Below are 19,301 nucleotides of genomic sequence, written 5' to 3'. Positions count from 1 at the left end.
TTCATGTAATTTGCAGTCCGTACTACTTTGTGTTTGTCCAGCCTTAAACAGCCAAATACCAGCTCTTCTCGCCAACGATGTAATTAGTTTCCATATCTTCTTCCAGCTCTCTTTCCCCATTTCGCCCAACTAATGTCCTACCTATTAGCTAAAGTAAGAGAGACTACAACTGCACAAACATTAGCCTTTAGCCTGTCTGGCTTCTACTGTGCTTTCTGCGTCAAAGTAACGTTGCTTGGCTCTATTCCAGCCATTATTCCAGGACGGAGAAACTCTTATTTTCATTGGTTGTACATACACACAAATTGTATGCCAACAACATCATTTGTCACTTCTAATGCGTTGGAAAACACAGAGACTTAATAACAAAAGTTTAGTTTATCCAGAGTTGTCATCACTGCTGCCGAGTGTTAACATTTTTGGTGCCAATGCATTGGGGTAGCACTACCGCAGTGGAAGAGAACTCTGCTTTTAGCTTTTCTTTTGTGTGAAATGCTTCCACAGCTTAGAAGATCTCAGTTTTGACTCCACACATCTCCCTCTTCCTGCCCTCTTTGTTTTGTTGTCATTTACTGTACATTGTTCTTTGTCGGTGGCAATCAGTGGAGTGCTTGCAGAAAATGGAAGTGATTCTGCCCTCAAATCAACTGGCTGTTCATTGAAGTTCAGAGAAACTGGAAAACAAATACCCTGAAATCCTCTGGCTGGTTTTGAGTGAGCTGTCCTCCATTCAAGTCTGTAATGTAAAAGCCGCACCGTAAAGTTCAAAGTCCTCAAAAAACATTAAAACGGCTGTTTAATTTGCCGCCGCTTAAATGTGTGTTAACACCATGATTTGTCTTGCTTGCCACATTAGAAATCAACACGAGCGATAACGGGGACTTTGGCCTTGATCTTTATACCTTGTAGTTTTGTCTCGACTACCTGAATTTTCATCTACTTTTAGATTATAGTTTTAAAGCTTCTTTTATGCTCAAATAAGCTTAAATTGTTGAATCTTTAATGAAGTCTTTTTGGGCTTTTCCCTCTTTTCTCCTCGTCTCGTCTTTAGAAAACTGTACTTTTATTCAGTTAAGGTAAATTGACACAGGAATTAAAGGCATTAGAAGTTTCTTCGTTTTTAAGAAGCTTCCAGATACTCCGTAGGCAGAGGCATTTAATGAGTAAAAGAGTAAAAGTTAATAGTATTTAGATGGACTCTTGTGCATCACCCCAGTTCAGCTCTAAATTGTAGACAGTGGTGAGTTTTTGTCTTCCGGCTGACCACAGCACAAAGAAAGGGGCTGCGTAAGCACTTTGTATACCTCCCCATGCATAGTCAGGGGAGGCAAGAGGAGAAAACAAAGTTCAGGACTGTGATTCTGAAGCAGGGACAGTAATATCTGGAGAGGTATATATCTAGAGAGGGAGATTACAAAGTTGTGTGCTTGGTACCACCCAGGGACCAGTCTAATAAGTGGACTGGAATAATAAAAGCCTGCTACCTCTGCACACAGAGGTCCAATAAACTTCTGTGGTTGACCCTTCAGGGCATAACCAAAGCTCCTTGCAGACTTTAAAAGGGGGCATTTTAAAGATGAACACTGTGTAAGCAGTTTTGACTGTTTCTTTTCACTCTGACAACTTCATATTAGAAAAAGTAACTACTGCTTAACAGTTTTTGCATTCTTAATGTGCTTTTGAAATAATAGGTTTTAAAGCTGTGATTTCTGCAGGCTGACAAAATATGGCTTTTTGTAGTTCTTTTTGACACTTGGTAAATATATGTATGTTTGGATATAGTTAGTAGTTTTGTCATAAATTAAACTATTCATTCATTTGCTACAATGAATTAATACTTGGATGTTTGCAGGGTAGGGATGAAAAGGGAACCGGCTTAAAATGTAACACTGGTACAATTTTTGATTTGTTACATTGCTGGCTTGATATTTTAAGATTTTAGTTTTAATGAAAACTCCCCTAATCTTTGTGCAGTTTGGTAAAGTTAATATTTTTGTTCATGGCTCTGATGCATGTCAGTGTTATTACAAATAATGTTTTTTCTCCAGATTCCACATTTTCCTATTTTTTCCCCAAATTAAATTTTTTCCACTTTAACCATATTTAACAACCCAAAAAGTATGTAAGTTTGGTGTGAATAAAAAAAAAAAAAAGAACAACTCTACGGCTAGTGGTCAACATTTACTATTACTGGTTTTACAAGGTGTTATAGTGTTTACTCCTTGTTTTTTAAACAACAAAAACTAAGAATAATGTTTTTGACACAAAAGAAAATCTCCCTTTTCAAAAATAATTGTATCAAAAAACCTGTTAAAAGTAAAAGCTTGTGCACATTTTAATAATCTTAAGGACCTTTGTTCTCTTTTATTTCTTCCATCTGTCACAGACATCTCCACTGAAGTAATGACTCAGTGTTTTGGTGTTCAGCTTTCAATCCCCCCCACAGACCCTCATCAAGTACTGTTTTTTTGGGAGAGATGTTTCTTTCTCTAGTCTTTTTTTTTTTCTTCCCCTGGTGTCTTGTGGAAATATGCATGCTAGAGCTCAGTCTCTGGTGATTTTCTGTTTCATGGGTGAAAAGAGATGAATATTGTGCCCTTTCCTTTCTTCCCCTCTTGTCAATAAAACCCCGATTGTGGCTAAAAATAGCAACGTTTCATACTGGGAGTCGTTTCACTCTTCTCCCAGTAAATTCAGGGGTGTTCTGTTTGGATCTCGCTCATTAACCGTATTTATCTGAATTATTGATGCATGGGTGTCAGGCCTGCTTTCTCTGTGACTGATGGCCTGTGCTTCCGTGCCGTTTTCTTCCGCTGCTATTCCTCCTCCTCTTCCCCTCCCCTTTCTATCATGTTTCTAACAAGTTTTTTGAGTGGCAACAAGATTTTCAATTTTTTGCCTAACCAACCCATATTTTCCAGCGTCGTCTTTTTATTTGTTCCCCTTCTATCACTCCTTTCTATGCACCCTTTTTCCTTGCAGTTGAAACATTAAGTTCTCATTGCCATCAATCACACTTAAAAGCAGCCTCAAAAATTATATTTAATTTAGTTGTTTAGTCTACCCACTTCTACATGATTGATTAGTTGAAGTGGAATTGACCAAATAATCTATTATCCAATCAAACCTTAGTTTTCACTAAAAGCAATTCACATGCTATAAAATGTATTTTACCTCTTTATTTTATTTTAACACTCTTCTGTGTTTAACTCTTTTCTCATGCAGTGGTAGCTACTGTTGTTTGTAATCTCTGGTGCAGAACTTGACTGGTTTGAGTCTCGCCTAGGAAACAGGGACTTCATTTCAATGGGCAGCTTTTCATTGGAGCTGAGAAAAATAAAATATGGGATTCAGCAAGGTTCTGATTTGGGCCCCTTCATATTTATTGTCTATGTTTTCTCTCTAGTTCACATAACAAGTAATGAGATAAGTTACCATAACTATGTAGACGATTCACAACTCTACATGTCACTGTCACCAGATCACTATGAAGTGTTTCTTTCTTTAGATGTTTACTGCAACAGACTTTTTCCAGAATTGTAGTTCATCCAGAATTCCATTTATTAAATAAAACAAAGCTGTTTGCACTAATTATATCTACATCATCTAAAGCTGGATGCATGAACATAACTAGTTGTATGTTAGTTACGTACCATAAAATTATGTAGAAAGAAATGCACTGTTGAGTTTCTCTACCTTATGTTTTTTTTTTAACCACGAGGTTCATTGTATCATATATTGCTGGTTAAAGTGTCCCCTAAACAGTCATACTGCTTAGGAGCTACGGAAATATTTGAGTCTTTTCAAAGTATTTGTCCAAAAGATGTCAAGAGAGGACTCTTACAGTTCTTCAAATTCCAGAGGAATATCAGGGAAGCGGGGTAAAGAGGCGGTAATGTTGATGGAGTTCAGTGTTTGACTGCAGTGATTATTGCTCCTGGAAAATTCATGGGAAGGTGAGACTGTTGAGAGGAAAAATATAGAAAAGGGCTCATCTCCCACCAACATATTACATTGAGATTTATGAGGAGCTACAATTCTGTGCATGAATGTCTTACTTTGAGATTATTTATGACCCCCAAAATAAGTTGTATTAGAGCTACACACACCTGCACACATACTATTGCTTTAATATAATAGGATGAACTGAGGTGGTTTAGCATAAAGCTGTGGTCAGGATAAATGCTGAATACCATCAGGTGTCACATCTGGTCCCCTTCATTCTCTGTTGCATTTTACTTTCATTTTACTTTATATACTTATTTGTGGGATTTTTTATTTTTAAAACCATTTGCATCAAGCACAAAAAATATTTTAAAAACCAATACTTGTATTTGAAAAAAAAAAAATTTTTATGGAAGCCTAAACCCCCAGCAAGTGCAGTAAATGTAACAATTTTTTAAAGTTATTTTATTTCAGCAGCTCAGAGAAAAGCATTCTATAGATTAATTACACACAGAAACATATTTAAAAGTATTTTTCTGTTAATTATGATAATTTTCCAGATTTGAAATTGGAGTATTGCATCAGACTATTAAACATTTGTAATACAGAAACGCAAGCTTACTGAAACTAATATTTAGGACCAAGTTAAAGGTAATTTTCCAAAAGGTACTTTTAATCTGACAAGCAAGCCTCGTAATTCTTTTTTTTTTAAATATAATTGTAGATTCAAGGCAGTAAAACAATCACAGCCGATATGGTAAATCTTCAAAAAGCCAGAAAGAAGGAGAGCGAGAGAGCGCCTGCAAAAGAGTCGAAGAAAACAAACCTCTCTTTGGACTATGACTGATGGATGATATCTAATGAGCAGTTTGATTTATGTTGATTGTTGTAGCCATTAAATAAACTGTGCAACTAGTGGTCACTCCCTTTCCCAGCTGTTCATGTTATCGACCAGCCAATTAGTTTCACCAGCTTAGCTCAAAGCATGATCTTTATAGTGTATCTGGCTCACCATCTCCTGTGTGAGAGTGATGCCAATTTACTGCTAGGTGTAAGACACCTGGAGCTCACTGGGCTGTTAGAAATATTCTTAGAGTTCTACATTAAGATCAATTGGAAAAAATAAAACGGGAAAGCTTGAATATATAAATTTTCCAGCCAGTAAAAAGAAAAGAAATTGGCATATCAAGTCTCTTTTGAAATTTATACAATATTTAATATCAAAGTAAACATTATTTCCTATAGAAAGACTTGATGGACTTTCTCCCTTTGGGAGGAAAGACATTTTGAGCCACTATCCTAATGTGACACCTTGTGTCTCACTAGAAACAAAATTTGGTCCAACCTGGGCATTCGAAGCTGCAAGCCTGGCATTTGTTTACATGGTAGCTTAATTCTCTTATGGACAAGAGGGGATTGAAGTGGGGGTGAATCATCATGTGAAGAAATCACAAAAAATCAGGGCTTATATCAAGTTTCACTCTTGATTTGTTCAAAGAAATTGCTTGGCACGCTGCTGAAATGAGAGAATAAGGAGCCACTGGAGAGTTACACACTCTCTCAAACCAGATGATTAGGAGGGCAGAGGCAGAGTGACAGCAAATTAGATCAATGAATATAGTTTAGTGAACCCCTCAAGGTAGGGAAAAAGTGACAAAATGCAAAGTAAAAGAATAGGACGCCATAGGAGCTGAAGCTGTGGTCCCTAATCGTAACCACCATGCTGCTCTTCTTAGACTATGTACTTGTGCTTCTATGAATAGCAACATTTCTTAAGGTGACAAACAATAGGCACTTGAGCTGATAATGCTGGAATACGTTTACTTTCTGCTAAAATGCAAGTGCTGAATGTAAAGTCAGGTATCCTTCTTATATTTTTGAAGTTTTTTCAAAGCTGCTGGTCCTGATTATCTAATGGGTCTTCTGAGACTAACCATGCTTACCTAAGCAGATGCACATAACATATCAGAGTAGTTTATGAGGCTAATTAGGAACAGATTATGTGCCCAGTTATTAGGCACTAATGCTATTGTTAGGCTCTGAAGGCTAATGAGGTACAAGGCCAGTTACCTATACAGCTAGCATACTTGCATGTGCAATAAGCTGCTCACCATGACTTTAACTATTAGAAATAATTACTGCTGACATGTTGGTATACGCTGCATGTTCCGGACGTTGCATTCATTTTCACAAGAGAGAAAGGGAATGATAGCTTTAGTTATTAAATGTTTGAAAGTACATCTGGGAATTGAGGAAGAATACTGATCATATTTCCAGACATGTCTCAACTTCGTGACCTTTACAGCTGCGGCACCTTTTGCTTCAAAAACTTAGACCATTTTTGCTGCATATAGAAGATTTAAGTTATTTTATGTCCCAATCTGTTTTGTTTTCATTGGCTACTTTCGGACCAATTCAAGCAGCATGTCTCTCATGTGAATATTATCAAATTCTACATGGTAGAGGAAATAAAGCATAAAAAAGCTGGAATGTAGAGAAGGGCAGTTAATGATTGTGCTGAAATGTTGGCCTGATTTCTTTTTTTCCCCCACATCCCATAGAGCTATAAAGAATATGCCCGCGTTTGCAAGTAACTGCTGAGTGGCCTAAAAGAAAAACAATCCACTGTGTTTGACTCTCTTTATACCAGCATGTTGAGATAGTTTAGGCAAACTGTCTTCAATGCTCGCACAGACCTTTTTTTATCTGTTGGCAAATAATTGTCATCTTAACATCTAAATGAACATCCCGGTCATAAAGCGGGCAATTCTGCAGAGGAAGCGATTCTTTAAAAAAGCTTTGCTTCTGAGTCAGGGGAAGCTGCCAGTGTGATGCCAATGAAGAAGTTTTGCTTAAACATAAAGTAGATAGAAATCAGTTAGATACTAATGTGTTTCTCTAGAGAGCCCAGTCATTGTTATCTTGTCAGGTCTTGCCCAATTTAACTTAACCCTCCTATTATGTTCGTTTCTGAGGTACAGCATTGATGTAACAAGTTTGTATTTAAAATACCAGAGCAGAAAAGTAACACTATGTTGAAAGGGAAAGTTGGTTCTATTTAAAGTGATTAAAACACATTAAATCTTAATATTTTACATCAAAGACATACATGATTGACATCTCACGGTGGATATTTTGTTTGGTACTTTTCTCTACACACCTCGCCTTTAGATATAATCTTTGTGGTCAATGCAAGTCCCAAAATGTTTTGAATTTTGCTGAAGTACCAAGAGCAATTATTACCATAGATTAATAACAGATTTTTGCTAAAAATATAGCATCCTCCATGACAGACCGAGAATTGAAGTTAAACAAGGATAAAGTATAGAAGTTTTGTTGTGTAAAGTTTGTATTTGCCTGGATTCTGTTGGGGTAAAGAAAGTATCTTTTGGTTTAAATTTAATGCCAGTGTTACGGGGACTGAAAAAAGAGTTTAATTTAAAATATCATGACCTCTGTCCTCGAAGTAACTCTGTGAGAACAATAAACAGTGACTGAATTCCTCTCAAATTTTCAAGAATTACAGCTAAAAATCTAACAGGGGAGCATGTAATTATGACACTGACGTTAGCCAGGACTCACTTGAGCTTCTCATGGTCTAATACTTACTTTTTCTGTTGGTTTTTCTTCTCACGACTGTTTTTCTTTTGAGTATGTAAATTCGACCATTGAGTGTGTTTTAAATTTTTCATGTGCCCAAAGCTAGCGTGTTTTTTCCCATTGGACTTTCTGCACTTTTATAAGGGTCAGATGGTAATGTTGTTCTTCATTCACTGTAAAGCCGTTTAAATACTCCCACTCCTTTCTATGTCTGCACAGAGAGCAGTTTGAAGCGTCTCGCATTCTTCAGTATTCCCCACTACCCCTAATTTCACGTATGAGGCACTATGAACACCGTCGGTGGATAGAGCACGTTTTACAGCTTTACCTGAATCTCCCGCCCACAAAAACAATTACTGTAGTTCAAACCTGCACACATAAATGTCTAAACCACTAAATGTAGACAGATAACGGCTCTTTCCTTGAAATGGACAGAATAGGTGTGTTAGAACTGAAGTGCTCAAATTGAATTGCGTCTGGAGCTGTGTATTTGTGTTGATTTGGTTTCAGTTCTTTATTTTTTCTTTGCTTTCCATTTTTGGTAGTTAAATATGATGAACTAAGGAAGAGTATGGACCCCTCCAATATGACTTTAAAAAGAAAACGGGTGAGAAAAACCCAAAAACTTAAGTTCTGTATGGGTAATACATACGAACCAGAGCTGGAGGACTTGTCACAATCATCAGTGTACTGTTTGGGAACATGATCCTTTTTTAGTCTATGTTGGAGAAAGAAGGTTTCATGGATTAAAATGAAAATTGGCATTTTTGAACAGGGACAAGGGATGCAGCTGATGGGGCTGGGCAAAATCACACAATATCTATAATTATTAATTGACATTTTCTCTTATCTACACTTTTCTTTGTAACGCTCTTGTTCTAATTTTCTCCCTTAACTTCATCTTGCTCTTTTATTTTTGAGCAGTCATGAAGGACGGTGGTGAAAGCATGTCCTCTGCCTACATTCCCCAGAATGCCAGAATGTCATTTCTCTGAACTTTCTAGATTAAAGTTCAGAGAAATGATCAACATTCTATTGGACGCATTTTCTATCCTCTATCGCGACGGCTATTGTTTGCATTTTATCGCCCAGCCCTAGTAGCTGACTCCATGTTGGATTTAATTATTCCACTGAAATGGGATCGAATGGACTGTATCTGGAATTACAGTACCCTATAGTGTAGTGTTGCGAACGACGCAGACCTCGCCAAAGCCATAACAAATGCTTCAGGAATCTTTACAGCAGTAGACGTGGGATTAGACCTGCCACAATAAACAATAAATCAACTAATCGCATGATAAATTAAAATGATCTCAATAATTTCCATGTACACAACTTATCGTTTTTYTTTTTTCTCTTTCTTTCTACCAAAATTGGTCTTAAGTTTGACACTTTGGTCTCAACTATCACTTTTTTGAAGGACAATTTTGTTTATAGAATCTTCATGATTAATTTTTATTTATCTTTTCTGTTGTTTTGTTTATTTATTTTGAATATTTAAAGTGTCTTCCAGTTTCAATGTCTTTCCAGTGTTAAATGTTCATTAGAAATTAAAGTTTATTGATCTTTGAGAACGTATTGTAGCATTACCATGCCGTCAACTTTTTATTACGCAAAATGGTCTTGACACAATATCATCGTTTATCGCAATAACTTCTGGGGCAATTTATTGTCTATCAAAATTTGCAATCGTGACAGACCTATGTGGGACTGAACTCTTTATCAAAGCTTCACGTTTAAATGGAGCGCAAATAATACCAGTCGGGTATAGCTAATTGGCTCGTTTTCAGTTAATTTTGTCTATATTCAATTTTCAAAAAATATATACTACTTTTTCTTGTGTCCATATATTCACAGTTGAATAAAAAAAAATCTCATGTCTATAGCTCTAACTGCACCAAAACTTCACCAAACTGTGACTTTAAAACGGAGATTTTTATTTACCATCCCACCTCTCATACCGAGGCAAATAAAAAGAAAAGAGAAAAAAACTTTCGAACAACATGTTGCATCAAAGCTGCAGGGAGATTAAGAGGTTTTCATATTTGCTTTGTTTCCTTTTCAAATTTGCGAGAAGAACTTTCTTGCTCTGGGCTTCATTTATGTGTTTGTTGATCATTTGACTCTCTGTAGTTTCCAGCCTTGTTCCAAAAGCATTTTTCTTTGCTTCTTTTGGTAGCTCTGCAGTTTGGAGAGCTTGAAATATCTTTCAAGCTCTCCAAACTCCAAACTCTTTCAAGCTTTTATTATCTATTAGTTTGTGCAGAGATTTGTAGTGTATTCTGAAGTAAATTGTATTTTTATTTTTTCAATGTGTAAAGAACCCAGTTTTAAATTACTCTTGTTATACCGTTTAGCCTTGTGTGTGAAGTAGGCCTGTATTTGATCATGTAACCTCTTATGGCTCTGAGTAGGCTTTTCAATGACCTGACATAAAAAATATTTTCCATTAAAATGTTATATCAATTTTGCAATTTGCCAGTTGCATGATGAAAACACCTGACCAGTGAGTTTTAAGTCATCGCATTGAAGTGACAGCAGAAAAGTTCATTTCTTTCTTTGAGACTGAGGGAAGCAGAGCAGTTTCTTGCATAATTGCCCCTTTAAAATAAATACGCATTTTTTGTGCCTCTCTCCTATTGACAGTTTGCCATTTCACTTACTAGCAGTAACAAAATTATTAAAGTAATTTTAGGTCAAATGCAAATGATTGCCTTTTTTTTTTTTTTTTTTAATTGCCATCGTCTGTATCTCCATGTGGTTTGAAGCAATAGATGGTGTCTAAGCACAAAATTATTCCACACAGATTAAATTCTACCATTCAAATCCTGAATATCTTAACATGATAAAGGGGATGATGAACCCACCCACGCAAAGTCATTTCAGAAAAATAAATTCACAAGTTAGAATGACGACAGACTCCCTATTATGACAAGCAAAAAAAAAATAAAAACTTGGTCAGGTGCCTTGAGGAGAGGGAATGACAGAAGATTTCAAATGTCAGGTTCTTTTCCTGGGAGCTTTAGAGTAAAGCGGTTATCTGTAAGCAAGACAAATTTCAGGTAGTCTGCAAAGAATCACAGAGAGAGATGACTGCTCGCACTAATGGGCAAAATATATGAAAAGAAAAAAATATCACCGGAGAAAGACTGATGGAAAGACGCTCAGACAAAAGCGGAGGGAAAAAAAGGCATTTATTTCCAATAATTGTTATTTGGCAGTTAAGCTTACAAATCCGCTCCCACAGTCCCTTAAGTGACAACTCTTGATATTTCTGGGAATCTCAAATTATGAGCTGACAAATGCAGACTTCGCAACACGATACCTTGTTGGTTTGATTGAATGCAGGTGTGAGAGGGAAATAATACACTACCACTGACTTGCAGTGGACTCACACACACACACACACACACACACACACACACACACACACACACACACACACACTGCGTGTGTTTAAGTGTTGCATGGTCCTGTTTCTTTACTACTTTTTTTTCTAAATGTGTGGATCTAAATGTATCCACATTATGTCACCAACAGTGTGTGAATATGCAAAACATAGAAACACAGCAAAGCAAAATGTAACCAATTAATTAATTATGCATTACCAAGAAAGGATTGTTGTATATAAACATAAGACCGATAAATCTTACATACCAGCAGGAGGTCACTTAAGGTTATTTTGGTTTAATCAGAATTTGATATTTAATCAGGACAGCCATTTCAAGCCAAATAAAATGAATCAAAGTCTGATTATTTGCCGATTATCCCCACCATAAAGCATTCACTAGTCATTGCATGCTTTTCTTTTGCATTCACAGGCCTCCAATTTGCTTCCCTGTTTGAGATAAACAACCTGAACATTGTTTCTTCTTTTTCTATGTGAAACAGTTGAGAAAACTTGAGATTACTACCGGACACATAGGAGGAAGATGGGGGGGGAAAAAAAGTACACAGATAATGTGTGGGGGAAAAAACCTTTTGCGTTTATGACTGAACTGTTTTATTCCCTTTTCTTTTTTCTTTTTTTTTTTACATATATTTTCTATTTTTATCTGTATTTGTTTTTCTTTTAACTTGTTCCTGAGTTCCTCATCTTATTGCTTCCTCTATCTCATAACCTTTTTTTTTTTTTTACCATATGCATCTACCTACACTTCATATTTTTCTCAGTCACCTGTTTCCCCTCAAGGTGACTAAGAAAATTGTAAGAAGTCATAAAAATGCCATTCAATTGAATAATGCAACTTTTTTGGTGTTTTTATTTGTTGTGCCCTTTTGAGCTTGTGTGTGTGTGCGCACGCGCTCGTGCATACGTGTGTGTGTGTGTGTGTGTGTGTGTGAATGCGTGTACATGTTTTTGGTTTAAGCCAATATGGAAAGTCTTGACGTCATTATAAGGATGGTATGTAACAGAATTGACTTTTTTTCAAACTTGTATATTTTTTTTGTCCTTCAATTTTACTGCATGTGTTTATCTGTCTTCTGGCCTTTTCTGCATTTTTGTGTGAGACAACTCTTTGTTCCTTGTTAAATGAAGCCAATTTCCCATAATCCCCTCTTAGAGATGGGATTGGAGGAAACTATATAGGGGGCTGACGGCCAAAGTCAAGACCCATTCATTTACAATAGACGTGTTAAAATCTCCCAGAGGAAAAGATTGCTTGGACGACATGCAATTGTATTTTTTTCCATTATTATTATTATTTAGAAGGCTTGCAGATCAAATCCCTGTGTGGTTGTCCTCATCCATTATCTACAAGGCACCTCATGGGAAGCTTTTATTTTTATATCGATAGCTTTATGAAGCTGTGTTTATGGTGTGACGTGCACTTGGAAACTCAGAGTAGTCTTGGTGTGCTATTTCAATAAATTTTTACTGACATCTTCAATTGTTGTGAGCAGGATCTTCTCAGAATTTACGCCCATATTCATATTGAGTGGATGCCTATTTATTAACATGTTGAAGTAGTTCATGTCTGACACTGGCTTTCTGCTGCAACAGTTCAAAGATCAGAGCAATCCACCAGTACTTCATTAAGAAAACTGTCCAAATTGCTATGCAAGTGGAAAAACATTTTCCATCGCAAGACAGTCAGCAGTGTGACTTTATTACTGGTGACTTTCCAGTGGGCCTGCATCCTGCAGCTTTTGTTACTATAGGGGAAACGGTTATGATATGGGCATCTTGTGATAAAACTGATGAATTATGAAGCTGATGGTATGATTGGAAGTTTTGCTTTAGCTACCTAAACTATTTTTTGACTGCTCCATGTGAGCATAAATGCTGCATTCATCTTTTCAAACAGTATATGTATTGCTGCAGCTAATGACCATTTTAGTTATTGATTAATCCGTTGATTATTCTGATTATCAGTCATATTAAATATTGCCAGCTACTGCAGATTTTTTATGCAAGCCTTTTTTTTTTTTACAATATTAGACATGCAATAATAGATGAAAATAAGCATGTTGATTTCTTTTTTCTTAAGAAAATCAACATTTTATTGCCTAGAATACAATAACGTTGCATTCTTTTCTTAAATGTTTGTAACAAATGCTGCATCCATGGCTAAAAAATACACTTCTAACATCAACATGTGAAAAGTATAGCCCAGTCGAGGACTGATAATTTTTTGGATTAACTGATTAATAACTGTATAGCAAAGGGTGCTTAATAGGAGGTTTTTTTGTTGTGTTTTTTGTTTTTTTATTATATTTTTTTCCCCCAAAATTGTAGCTAAGTAAAGCTAAAACTGTACCACTTAGGGAATTTTAGGTAGAACATACTTAGTTTTTAAAATTTATTTAGTTGATAAATAAATTAGTTGACAATTATCCCTATCAATTCATCACAATTAATCTGATTAATCACATCGGCCCTAATTAAAAGCAACAGTTTTCACCTGGTGCAGTTTTGCTGCATATAGCCGTTATAGTTTATAGTAGTACTTTTGTAACGTTTTTGATTGATTTGTTGAATCTGTAGGAACAGTTGCACAGAGAGAACACGCAAACGGTGCAGAAAGTCACATCGCAGCACGGATATTTCATATAAAGTTGCTGCTTGATATTTCCCATCATGCCGTGCATCTTGTCTCAATTCATTCCAGCTTAGACCCAGTAAGAGCCTCGGCTTCCTAAAAGTGTTGACACCACGTCTCAGTTCACTGCTGTCCATAAAGCAGAGGACGATCGAGCCACAGCGTTTCTCTGAGCTCCTAAGCATAATGATGTTTCCAGCAAGCAAATGCACAATCCTTTGTCTTCCAGTTTTCTCCTTATTGTTGCCACTCTGACACGTCCACTGCTTTTTCTGGCTCAAATTTGCGCAATCTCTGTGCTTCTTAGTTTGACATGATTCTGCCTTTTCACACGGGAAAACAAAGTGTATTCACTAATCTTTACATGTTACTATAAATCGTCATATGTTATTGTTAATGTTTCTGTTTCCAGCTTTTGAGAATCAAATAAAGAGCAACAGCGAGGGGCAAAAACCATGTTTATGGCCGGCACAGTGACTTTATGATTGTGTAACAGAATGGCTGATGAAATGGCTGTCCTCTGTCATGCCCTCCATAACCTCCTGCTGTGTACTCATCAGTGCAAAAATCAGTTGCCTTACACTTAATGTGTCATCCTCCTCCTGGCTGTGATTTTTCTTTCTTCCCAATTTACTCTTCTCGCTCTGCTTGTGTCTGTTCCATCTTTTTTTCTTTCTTTTTTTTTTTTTGGTCTTGTATCGTTTTTTTCCCCCACCTTCTTGTAGACTTGATTGAACATAGTCTTACTGTTGTTGCTTGAAATACTCTGCATCTCACAGTGTGTGTTTGTTGTTTTTTGTACAGTTTTGTTAAATGTATTATCTAAACCATGTTTTTGTGTTTCGACATAAATGTTGGTGTTTAGCGCTGCATGTTCTCTTAAAAGTGATCAAAATATGAGAAACGTTTCTAAAAGATGGCTAGAAAATGACTTGCTAATATTGATTTTTATAAGAAATGACCACAGGTAAGAACAACAAATAGGGGGAATGTCAAGAAATTGCAACCATGGTTAAGTGCTATTTATGCTTTTTGCCTCCTGGCGATGTACCTACAATGTGTGTGTGTGCGTGCGTGCGTGTGTGATGTAAGGAGAGGTTATGACATACTTAGAGTGGCTAACAGAGAATCAGAGAGATAATGCAGGGTATCTGCAGAGCATTTGCGCATCTTCCTCACTCAGCGTCGCTCACAAACAGATGTAAAAACACACCAAATACACACCGGCATAAGACGTGATTCATTTTAATGCCCTTTGTGCTCAGCGGGGTAGAAAATAAATGTTTTTTAATGGTTCAAGACTGTCGGTGCGTATGTAGCTCATACGTTTGAGGCTTGGAAAAGGCAAAGAGCAGTTGTGGTGGTGCAAAGGAGTCTGTTTATCTCGAGGTATTTCTCAAAAACTCTGTGTAGGACTGACTTCATTTTGTTGTAAATACTTTGTAAGTTTTTATAAATAAGCCTAGTTTATTTAATTTGAAGTGGCCTAAGAAAAGGGATCAGGATAATTCAGTGGGAGATTCTCTTTTAAATTATAACATTGGCCACACAAATGTATTAATTTACATAGACACGCATCTTCAGCTATATAGTTTCCTAAAAGAACCAAGCAAGTAACTTTAATTTAAATGTTTCTACTTTCTTTTCCTCTCCAGTTAATGAACTAAGTTGGTAATTTGTGACTGCCCAAGGTCTGACGCAGACACGAGTAAGCATATGTTGAGTTGAACTTGTATCACGAGGCGCTGATGCTACGGTATCGGGACCTGAAGGACACAGCTAATCTCCTCCAGCTGTTTGGCGTGCACAAGCACATTAATGGCTGCGGTTGTGGACTTCTCTTCAGAATTTACAAGTACACCGAAGTTCATTAGCTAAATTTTTTCACTTAATTTCGCAAGATCAAGTCCTCCCATGTGGGAGTCCAGATGCATTTTTTTGTAACTTGTTATACGACGGAGCTACGGAGATCTCCAAGATAACTTTTCAGCATCCCAAAAAATGTTGTTTATTAGACCTAGAAGGTAAATAAGCAGCTCATGTCAAGTAAGTTGATTTAAGTTTCTTTGAAATGGTTCACGGGCAAATTGTACTTGATTTTCATGTTATGGGTGAAAATAATTGTACAGATTTTTTTTTTTTTTTATTCCCCCGAACCCCCTCCCCAAAAAAATATTAACAGTTTAGTTGGACACTGTGTTCAAACCTAACACAGTGTCCAACCTAATTAAAATAGCAAATACAAACAAAAACCAACAGAGTGACCCCTCAAGGAATATTGATCAAAATGCAAACTTCACACATAGAGCTTCTTTTTAATTTAAGCTTTATTTAGAAAAGTTTTTCTTTTTCAAAAGAATCTGTTACTAATTCTTGTATGTCTAGTATCTGCACTACAGCCATATTCTGTTGTTGAAGAGTTTGTTGCTGGCATATCAGTCATTGAAAAGTGAATGCATAGGCTCTTTGGTGGAAAAAAACTGAACCAATTTGGTCAAAGTTAATTGGCAACAGATATAATATAGTGAACTAACATCATGCGACATTATGGACTATTGATGTAAAATGTGGTAACGGCAACGCTCTCACTGCAAACGCAAAATCTGACCAAGTATTTTTTGTCTAGTTTCTAGTCCAAATATCTTTGTACACTTGAAGTAAGGTGGAACTAACTTAAAAAGTAGCTCGTCAGCAATATGCTCTAAGTTTAAGTAAATAATTCCTCTATTAATGAAAAACTATTAGCTCTATTGGCAGATTATTTCATTGTAACATGAGGAAATCGTCTTGCTATAAATATATATATATGTATCTGCCAATGGAAGTACCGTATTTTCTGCACTATAAGGCGCACCTTCAATGAATAGCCTTCTTTAAAACTTTTTTCGTATATAAGGCGCATAGAATAGACGCTTCAATTTGGGTTGCCAATTTTTTCCGTACTCTATTATTACACATACACATTTGTGAAGAAGTGGTCCCCGAGTACTTTATATAGTGGACTGCCCCAGTCATTGTTTCACTCACGGTGTTGGTGTTGCGATATTGTGCCCAACTGCTTTCTGGGTAACACAGACCAACCGACACGCTGCCGCCACAGTCTCTGTCTCCCCCCCCCCCGGCTTTAAATGTATTATCAAACTTTATTAACAAACCAGCGTTCTGACAACTATCCCAGCATGCACCGCGTGCTTCTTCTTCTACGGGGGAAAATGAAGTCGGTGGCTGCTTACCGTAGTTGCTAGACCTGTTGTGGCTCAATATTGGTCCATATATAAGGCGCACTGGATTATAAGGCGCACTGTCGGCTTTTGAGGAAATTGAAGGTTTTTAGGTGCGCCTTAAAGTGCGGAAAATACAGCAGTACTTTTTTATCAATACTGAGGAATTATTTACTTCAAAACAAGCTGCTATGTTTTGCTGAAAAGACACTCGCAAGTTAGTTTTGTCTTATTTCAAGTGTAATAAGATATTTGCATTAGAAACTAAAGAAAAAATACTTAAGATTTGATGTTTTTGCTGCTCTCTGAGATGGTGTTATCCCTTCGGCAAACTGTTTAATAATAATCAGCTCCCAAGTTTGTTTTCTGTCTATGAATCTAAAATTGATACAGGCATCCACTTTAATCTTCATGGCACGAGGATAAATCTTTCCCCTCCACCGACTTTTTCTTTTTAAGCTCGTATTTCAGAAATATGACAACGTTTTATTTACAGTGCGCAAAATTTGACATAATTTGTTTCTTTTTTCTTTTCCAGATTTTCTTTTTACTCGTTTCCTCTTTGTGAGAAAGTGTTTGAGAAATACAAGTGAGACGGGCCATCATTACAGACTGCAGGTCAGAGCTGGCGGCTCTCCCTTTAGGGCAGAAGGCATGAAGGCAAAAACAAGGCAGAGAAATTAAAGGCAAAGAAGAAAAAAAAAACCTACAGTGGACATGGACACTGTATAGTTGCTGATCCTTTGTGAATCCCCTCTCCTCTTTTAGAGATGTCTATCATGCTAAAATACCCACCAAAAACATATTATGCTTGTATTCTCTTCTCCTATTTTCTGCCTCACTTTCTTCCTTATCCTCCGCCAGCTTTTTTAGTTGGTCTTTGTTGATCTTGTCTCCAGGCAGTTTATTGGAGAGATTCAGTGTATGCTTCACTTCTGCAACTCTAAGACCTGCTGTTGATCTGTGTGAAAGTAGAAGTGTTCGATTAGCAGTCGAATGGAGGCGCGCTGCTGAATTATTTAACTACTGTCTGCTTGAACCAATACTTAAAAACCTGTGTGCAAAAAAAAAAACAAAAAAAAAAACAGGAATGGACAGAAGTTGGGGTACTTATGTTTTATGTGATGGAACAAACTTCCAAAAAGGGTCCATGTTTTTCTCCCTATATGCCGATTGCAGATTCAGACTTTTATCGGTGTGCTAGCTGATAGCAGCTGACTAAGGGAGCAGTGAAGCTTGTCATGCAAGTCTTCGCACTCACACATGTCACAGTATGCCAAACATTTATAAGATAGGAAGTCTTTAATTAGAAATGCATGAGCTCAGACATGCAGCTCATTGTCATTCAAAACCATCAATTGCATTGTGCGTGAAACCAAAACGCACGCCTTTCGTTTCCAGAGGTTCTCGAGGTACAGTTTGATCAGCAGAGGTTGGAAAAACAAGCATTTCATCTCCAGTCTGACTATTTCATCACTCTTCAGCCCAGAGCTGCTGCAGCGGCGGCAACGTGGGGAAGATCACGTTGGCAAGTATCTGAGCGGGCTCCTCGAGAACCAATACTGGCTGCATCATAAAGGCTTACAGATGTAAACAGTATGAGGACACTGGACCCAAGCAAAATTACATCAATCCAACTCTCTGAAAGTATTTCATCTCCCAAATCTGTAGCATGAGGCTTTGTGTACATGTTTGCTGTAAGTTGTTTATCCGCACAGTTGCGCTGCAGCTCTGATGTCGAGCTCTTTTCCCAGCCAGATGGCGTTTTTTATTCAGTAGCCCTTAGTATTTCTCAAGCCTCTCATGTTTCTTCTTGATGTTGCGGTCTGTTGGGAGTGCAACATCAATACTATCACCACAGAGTACTTTCTGCTCTATGCCAGAAGTTAAAAATTTTAATATTGTGTAATCTGTGGCATGCTAGGAGTATTACTAGAGTTTTACAAAACAACACATCACTGTAGCTCTAAAGTCCTTCCACTACTCCCTGTAGCTCAAACAATAGACTATGAAATACTTAGTTACTTCACAAATACCTTGAACTGCTGTGCTCCAAAACACATTAACGATCTGTTGTTGTATATTCGTTCAGACTTCTCAGGTATTCTGGTTCTGTTCTGAACCAAACATGGAAAAGCAAAATTCAGTTTCTCTGCTCCTCTAATCTGGAACGAACTTTCAGAAAACTGCAAAGCTGCCAAAACACTGAGTTCCTTAAAAACAAGGACAAAAATCCAACTGTTTAGTTACGTTAGAGCTAAAATTAGTGGAACATTGAAACTCTTAACCATCGATAATGAGGATTATTCTTGATGATAAATGGACTGAAATTGTAAATTGTTTTTGCAGTCATTTTGACCGCTCAACAGCTCTTTATACTAGAACCGCATTCACTCATTCGCACACATTTCTACACCAATGTAGACCACTTTGGGTGGCGTTCCTTGCCCAGGGCCATGTCGACATGTGACTGGAGGAAACTGGAATCGAA

General features: G+C 37.0%; 1 protein-coding gene across 1 annotated transcript in view; it reads left to right on the top strand.

The window, feature by feature from the left end:
• Nucleotides 1-19,301, top strand: part of tusc3 (tumor suppressor candidate 3) — a 62,019-nt gene that overhangs the window by 5,763 nt on the left and 36,955 nt on the right. The window lies entirely within an intron of this gene.

Source organism: Poecilia reticulata, linkage group LG1 (assembly GCF_000633615.1).
Source record: "Poecilia reticulata strain Guanapo linkage group LG1, Guppy_female_1.0+MT, whole genome shotgun sequence".
In the NCBI taxonomy this organism is placed as follows: Eukaryota; Metazoa; Chordata; class Actinopteri; order Cyprinodontiformes; family Poeciliidae; genus Poecilia; species Poecilia reticulata.
The sequence above is the reverse complement of the archived record's forward strand: the minus strand, read 5'-3'. Positions and strand labels throughout refer to the sequence as shown.